Below are 8,170 nucleotides of genomic sequence, written 5' to 3' on the forward strand. Positions count from 1 at the left end.
TGACAGGTAGACTCATGACATTATATGGTAATTCAGCATGAAAGAATAATTGTGACACTCTACTTGGTTGTGGAGTATAATCGTGCTGTGAGGTTCAATTCACTGAAAGGCCAAATTATCTTCAACTACATTAGTCTGACAACCTATAATGCTTTGCAGAAGCAATTTGTAGACGTTTCACAGAGTGCCAGCAAACAGGGCTCCCCATTATGCCACCCATTAACAAATTTGTGTAGGGAGAAAAGTAACTTTTCCATTTTCCTGACTGTTTTCAAGCTTTGCAACATAATAAATAGCTAATAGTAGTATTTGCATTGCCATTTACTCTCTTCGTTTTAAAATTTATCTAAGGCATGGGAGGAGAGATTTATATCTGCAGCTCTGCAGCCTGAGAAATATTGATAGTTTCTTTGACTTAAACAATAGCATGGTGCAGTGGAGAGAACGTGGCGTTTGGAGGTGAGTGGTCTGGGTTGTTGTTGAAATTCACCATCTGCGTCCCACCCACCCCCCACCGCCCGGGCGAGACCTTTGTCTTGCCAGGTCTTATAACCTTATTCACTTTGGACCTCAGTTGCCCCATCTCTAAGTTGGGGATTATGTTCCTCTCACCTAAGAATCTCTGTCTGGGGTTAAGAGGTTCTTAGTGTTGTCCCTAGCCACTGGGAAGTCTATCTGGAGTAGTTGTGGAGTAGGGGACTCTCGCCCCTTTTGTACTGCTGGTTTTAGGGAACGGAACCACAGGATGGATGAGTATGAGGCACTCTCAGCCCTGTGACTCAGCTAGAATTTGCTCCTGAGCGTGTTTTGCTTGACTGCATCCATCTGTAGAGGCCCATTTCCGAGCAGAACCCAAGGCCATGTCAAAATAGATTGTTTAACTTTTATATTCTCAAATATAGAATAAGCAGTTTTCTTAAAAAAAAAAAAAAGATTGCAAAAGCTACCCATGTGCTACAGAAATTCAGGGACACAGCATACAGCATATTTGATGAACTTAAAAAAAAAACTTTCTTCATAAATCACGTTGGATGAGTACTAAAAAAAGTTGGTTTTGTTTGCAGGTGCTACTGCATGTGGAGATGTACAGAGCTGTGTGGCTCCGTGTCCTAAATATTTAATAGGGCTTTTCCATTTTCACCTGGCTTTTGGGCACTGGAAGAAGCCAGGTGTGTTTCTCCTGAAGGCTGGTGTCACTTGTATGTTCGTTCTTTTTAGTTCCTGTGATTTGCTGCTTATTTCCCGAGCCGAGCACTCCTGGATTGAAATGGGACTTACAGGAGTGGTCGGTTTGCAGAGAAAGGCTCAGCAGCAGGAACGGCCCCTCCTTGTCTTTGTCCCCTCCATCGCAAGGGTTTCCATAACACGGTCTCACACCGCGGGAGTGAATGGGCATGAGGATAAATCACTCACTATCTTCAGTGATGGATTTATGATTTATGATTTTAAGAACCATCAAACTTTGCCCACCATTTTTGAGAAGGGGTGGTATGAATCCCTCTGTGTCACATGGTGGTGTTAGTTTCCGCATCAGGGACTGGCCCTTCATTATGACAGGCCATTAGGCCTCATACCTGCTGCTCCCAGAGGACGTGATGGCTTTTCCTAAGGGTCAGTTTGAATTCAGCCCTTCCTGTTAGAATCTAAGAGATAAACCATCTTTTTGGTTTTTTAACTTGATCTTGGGCTTCCCTGGTAGCTCAGATGGTAAAGCGTCTGCCTATAATGCAGGAGACCCGGGTTCGATCCCTGCGTTGGGAAGATCCCCTGGAGAAGGAAATGGTGACCCACTCCAGTATTCTTGCCTGGAGAATTCCGTGGACCGAGGAGCCTGGTGGGCTACAGTCCACGGGGTAGCAAAGAATCAGACATGACTAGAAAAAGAAATAGGATGATAATCTTAGTAGCTATTTCTAAGGACTTGACCTACCCTTCTTGTTTGACTGGGTGGGAGGGTTTTTACTTGATTATTAAAGCTCTTTTTTATAGTTAAAAAATGAATTTATTTTTATTTTTGACTGTGCTGGATCTCTGTTGCTGTACCCGGGCTTTCTCTAGTTGCGTTGAGTGGGGGCTGCTCTTTGTTGCAGCACACCAGCTTCTCATTGCCGTGGCCCCCCTTGTTGCCAGGCATGGGCTCCAGGGTGCACGGGCTTCAGTAGTCGCGGCACATGGACTTAATTGCCCTGTAGCATGTGGAATCTCCCTGGAGAAGGAATCAAACCCATGTCCCCTGCATTGGCAGGTGGATTCTTAACCACGGGACCACCAAGGAAGTCCCTAAAGCTCTTTTTATTTTAGTGAAACTTAGAGGATATTTCTGGACTCTTGGAATAGAGATGTTGAATCAGTGGTCCTCGGTTGACTGTTTCTCCCTCCGTAAGTTGAAAAAAAATGTGTATGTTTTTCCTGCCTGGTGGCCCTATGCTCTGGGGAATTGCTTTTCCAGTGTGTGACTAACATCTCCAGGCGGACTGTAAAGAAAGTGTAAGAAGTTTAGTGCAATCAGTCAACATTACTGCAAGCATCACCTTTACTGTGGAGGGAGAGTTAGTCATCCTCGCTTTGGTACAAAGGGTGACCCATGGGCAGCAAGCGCAGGTGAAAACAGGAGGGGCCTCGCGAGTAGGGAGGCCCTTAGAGTAAGCACGAATGCAGTTACAGTGGGAGAATACATACGGAGAAGGAAAAGAGTTGCAGGGGGGTTGTCGGTGAGTGGGCGTAATGGATTGTTCTGAAGGTCTGGGGTCCCAGGAGTATAGTTACGGACAAGCTGGAGCATCCATGTTTACGCATAGCGCTCTTCAACCTAATTTTGGCTGAACTGTTGCTGACTTCCTTCGTGTTCCTTGGTCACCCACCTGCAGAAAGGGCATGGAGGGAGATGATTGTTGACTTTATGGTTATGGAACCCAGCTAATCGGTGCTCCCGCTGGGCTGTAACTTGTTATGCCTGAGTAGTTCTTACACCAGGTCTGAAGATTTTTTACTGGCAAAAGGGAAAAAAAAAACCACTCATTTCTCATGACCCAAGGCCCCTACTGGGAGGGAAGCTCTCATCTCACATGGAGGGAAAACACAGTGATACCTCCTGATACAGAGGTTTCTGGAGTGATTTAAATATGACCAGTGTAGCTCCTTAGCCCTGCTTTGGAAAACCATGGGGTTTCACAGAATGAATGCTTGTGCAGCCCTGTTTGATAAGCCTGCAGTGGAACAGGAGACATCTTGCTTGCTGTGTTCTAGGGTTTTTGAGTCAACATCAGTAACTGCCCCCCCTCACCCCCTGCAACCCACAAGCTGGGGAGCCAGTGACAGGTACCTGATCCACTTATAGTCATTCTTCATTCAGAGCTGTAGTTACTTTCAGACATGGAGGATATTTTTGTTCTGCTGGTTTTCTCAGGGTTGGATCACCCAGGGTTCTAGTCCACACAGAGGCCAGCATGTGGCCAGCATGTAAGGAGGTGTAAGAACCACCTTACAAACTGCTTTGATCTTTGGCGTTCTGGTAAAGGCTGGCTAATCTGGCACTGCGATTGTCTGCTGCACCAGCTCTCCACTAGCTTTCCTCCCTTGAATGATTCTCTGAAACGTCCCCTGCGTTCAGGTTCTACTTGCTTCTCTGGTATGTATCTTTGTCATCCTTTACCCGATTTCTCCCTGTGCTGACTCTGTGGTCATGTTTTTGTGGGATGGAATCTCCATCAGATAAAAAGCCAGAGGAGATAGGAAAGGTCAGCACGACAAATCTGTCCTCTGAGCGCCTGCGAGTGTGTTTGGGTAGCTGAGCTCAGCTGACCACGAAAGACAAATAGGAAATATGAAGGTGCTTCCTCACCAGCCTTAAAGTTGAAAGCCAAATATCTACTTGGAGAAATAGGAGTGTTAGAGTCTCATATTGGAGATTCAGGAGGAGATACATTCTTGCCTTCATTTGGAAAGGTCACAGGCTTTATTTGCAGTAAGACATGCATATGGTTATAGCTTGCTTTTATTTTCCCTTTTAAAATGTGTATTATATGTCCACACCATGTTTATGTTACAATTGTGTATTTTAACAGCACGCATAGTCTTTAACGTGACAATACAAAAACAAAAAAAAACACCAAAAAACAACTTCAAATGTTATTTTAGCGAGTTGTTTTACATAACTTGAGACGATGATAATCTGTGGGTGTTTCTGTTTCTCTCGGTTAATTTTTCTGTTTTTATTTTGTGGAATTGAAAAAGGACATTTCTAGTGATGGTGTAAAGCTCTTCTAATTTAATTTTATTGTTGTATACCTGTCTCCACTAAAAATGCAAATATCTGTTAGAAGCTGTGTCTTACATTTCATTCTGCTTCATAGATGGTTTTGTTTCATGGAGTTATCTGTTTTGGGGGAAAACATTAGACTCAAATTTGCAGTAAGGCCGTCTTTGATTTCTTTTTCCCTTAATAAGAGAGAAAAGGGAAAGCAAACATATTTTTTGAATGTCTGCTATAAGCCAGACAATAACATGCATTATTTCATTAAATTTTCATAATAACCTTTTGAGGATGTTATGATCCCAATTTCACAGATGAGGAAACTGAGGTTTAGAGAGATGAAATGACTGGCCAGAGGAACACATCCAACAATGAGCGAAACCGACTCCAAAGCCTGCGCTATTTTCCACGGCACCAAACTGCACAGTCTTCCCCCTAAAGGCACAACTTCTCTTGCTGCCATTGAAGAGATCCATCACTCTGAAAAGTAGTAGGGAGTATATATAGTCTTTCATAAGAAATTACCACTGTTGTTAAAAAAAAGTCTCAAGTACCTTTGAACATATATTATGTGCCTAGTTCTTTCTGTACTTGGATCAGTACTGTGTGTGTGTGTGTGTGTGTGTGTGTGTGTGTGTGTGTGTTTACGATGCTGATACAGAGAAAGTGGAAACTGGAAAACAGGGTCCATGTCCTCAAGAAGGGCAGAGAAGATGAATCTGAAACTTGAATGAAGGGTGAACACCAGTTTACAAAAAAGGCTAAGTTAAGGGACAGGTCAGGGTGCCCCGGGGAATGGGTATTGTGGTACAAACCCAGAAACTCTATCAGAGCCTTAGAAAAAGAGTGTCAGGTGATACAACCTGCAAATGAGTGGCTTTGCTTCTAGGACTGGGATGCTTTAAGCCTGTGTGGAGAAAGGGATGATGAGATAGTGGCTGCTGGGGGTGAAGTGTATATTTAGGGTAGATGGAGAAGTAGGTCTATGGATTTGTGAGGCCAGGGTGGTGGTGGTCTCACCAGTTTCTCCATCCTTGGACGTCAATCATACTGAGCCCCTCTCTGTGTGTCTAAGTCCCTTCTACCTTCTCACCTCTGGGCCTCTTTATCTGTTGCTTTCTCTAGGTAACTCCTCTTGATCACCCTCGAGGTCTAAGCTAAAATGTCCTTTCCTCTGGGAAGGCTTTCCTGGTTTCCCCCATTACGTCTGGTTCTTTGTTCCCTTTGGCTTCTCTATTCCTCCATCATAACATTGATTATTGTTGTTTAGTTGCTAAGTTGTGTCTGACTCTTTTGCGACCCCATAGCCTACCAGGCTCATCTGTCCATGGGATTTCCCAGGCAAGAATACTGGGGTGGATTGCCATTTCCTTCTCCAGGGGATCTTCCTGACCCAGAGATCAAACCCATATCTCCTGTGTTGACAGGGAGTTTCTTTACCACTGAGCCACCTGGGAAGCCCTATAACATTGATTATATTTTAACAACTCATGTACTTGTCTTTCTTTCTAAACAGTAAGCTCCAGTAAAGGGAGCAGAGTTAGCAAAGACTCAGGCACATAGATAGTAGGTGAGCAGATCATTTTTGAATGAGTTAATGAATGAGTGAATATGTTTAAATTTCATTAGTCAACTCATGAAAGCCAGGTTGGTCCGTGTGTCTGTTGAAGTCAGAAGGAAGGTTCATTTGTTGTTTCTCTGTCAAAGGAGGGCATGGTCCCCAGATGAGACAGACTTGTCATCAGGTCCCCAGGTTTATCCTTCAGTATCCTCTCAGGAGTTTTATCCAGTGGTCGAGGTACTGTAATGAGAGCTCCTGGTATGGATACTAGAATTACTCAAGCAGTTTAAATGTAGTCACAGGGACATAAAGTGTTGTGTTTTTGCTGGAGTGGGAGGGGCAGGCAGAGAAGCCAAGTCATTAAAATTGAGGGTGGGAGGGGGTTCTTGTGCACAGGGAGTGTTAACTTCTGTGGGCCCTCTGGCATCTCTGGTGACATGTCGTGACTGAACAAGGACAAGACACTGTAGATTGGCCTATGACAAATAAAGTGATGGGATGAAACCCCCAGTCTTGTGCATCTGTCTGCTTTTAACCCCTTGCAGTGCCATCCTCACTTTCTCATAATGCATCGCTAAAAATTTCCTTTCATATTCTACCTGAAAGCCACCATGGCGCCAGCTTCCTGGCACAGTCACTGAATTTATTTTTGGCTGCACCACAGAGCATGTGGGATCCTCGTCCTCCCTGCAGAGATCAAAGTTCCCTGCAGTGGAAGCATAGAGTCTTAACCACTGGACCACAGGAAAGTCCCCAGTGACTGAACTTAATGACCTGGACATTTTCTTATTTGAGGTGATAAGAACTCAAGCTGTTCCGTAGAGCACTGTCTCTCTTTTACTCAAAGTAAGATTGATCTTGTAGGACCTTTCTAGAAACTGTCTTGTGAACTCTTCGAGCTCTGTTTATGCCTCCCTATTTGGTGTCTACAAAGACAATTATGTGCTGCTCCTCCCAGCATTGACTCATTAGCAGATGCACAGTGGTCATGGCCCCACCACTCAGCCCTTTAGGCTGGCCGTGACTTGTCCCACCCCACCCCGTGTAGTATGGACATTGAACATCTGATTCTAGGTGAGCTGCTATAGCCCTTTGAGTACTACTAAAGTGAGTTTTGCTTTTCGCTTCTCTTCTTTTCACAGCTCTTTGTAAGGCCTCCCCAGACAGGTATTTTGCTTTTTTGCATTTCTTTTCCATGGGGATGGTCTTGATCCCTGTCTCCTGTACAATGTCACGAACCTTAGTCCATAGTTCATCAGGCACTCTTTCAGATCTAGGCCTGTAAATCTATTTCTCACTTCCACTGTATAATCATAAGGGATTTGATTTAGGTCATACTGAATGGTCTAGTGGTTTTCCCTATTTTCTTCAATTTCAGTCTGAATTTGGTAATAAGGAGTTCATGATCTGAGCACAGTCAGCTCCTGGTCTTGTTTTTTGTTGACTGTATAGAGCTTCTCCATCTTTGGCTGCAAAGAATATAATCAATCTGATTTTGGTGTTGACCATCTGGTGATGTCCATGTGTAGAGTCTTCTCTTGTGTTGTTGGAAGAGGGTGTTTGCTATGACCAGTGCATTGTCTTGGCAAAACTCTATTAGTCTTTGCCCTGCTTCATTCTGTATTCCAAGGCCAAATTTGCCTGTTACTCCAGGTGTTTCTTGACTTCCTACTTTTGCATTCCAGTCCTCTATAATGAAAAGGACATCTTTTTGGGGTGTTAGTTCTAAGAGGTCTTGTAGGTCTTCATAGAACCGTTCAACTTCAGCTTCTTCAGCATTACTGGTTGGGGTACAGACTTGGATTACTGTGATATTGAATGGTTTGCCTTGGAAATGAACAGAGATCATTCTGTTGTTTTTGAGATTGCATCCAAGTACTGCATTATGGACTCTTTTGTTGACCATTGATGGCTACTGCATTTCTTCTGAGGGATTCCTGTCCACAGTAGTAGATATAATGGTCATCTGACTTAAATTCACCCATTCCAGTCCATTTGAGTTCGCTGATTCCTAGGATGTCGACATTCACTCTTGCCATCTCTTGTTTGACCACTTCCAATCTGCCTTGATTCATGGACCTGACATTCTAGGTTCCTATTTCAAATTTCAAATCCTGAAAGATGATGCTGTGAAAGTGCTGCACTCAATATGCCAGCAAATTTGGAAAACTCAGCAGTGGCCACAGGACTGGAAAAGGTCAGTTTTCATCCCTATCCCAAAGAAAGGCAATGCCAAAGAATGCTCAAACTACCACACAATTGCACTCATCTCACACACTAGTAAAGTAATGCTCAAAATTCTCCAAGCCAGGCTTCAGCAATATGTGAACCGTGAACTTCCTGATGTTCAAGCTGGT

At 43.9% G+C, this 8,170-nt stretch overlaps 1 non-coding gene across 1 annotated transcript; it reads left to right on the plus strand.

Moving 5' to 3' along the window:
• Window positions 1-1,689: 1,689 nt before the first annotated feature.
• On the plus strand, window positions 1,690-1,761 carry TRNAY-AUA (transfer RNA tyrosine (anticodon AUA)). The gene has a single exon. It is a non-coding gene; the product is annotated as a tRNA-Tyr (tRNA).
• Window positions 1,762-8,170: the final 6,409 nt, after the last annotated feature.

The sequence above is a fragment of the Bos taurus genome, chromosome 28 (genome assembly GCF_002263795.3).
Source record: "Bos taurus isolate L1 Dominette 01449 registration number 42190680 breed Hereford chromosome 28, ARS-UCD2.0, whole genome shotgun sequence".
Lineage (NCBI taxonomy): Eukaryota > Metazoa > Chordata > Mammalia > Artiodactyla > Bovidae > Bos > Bos taurus.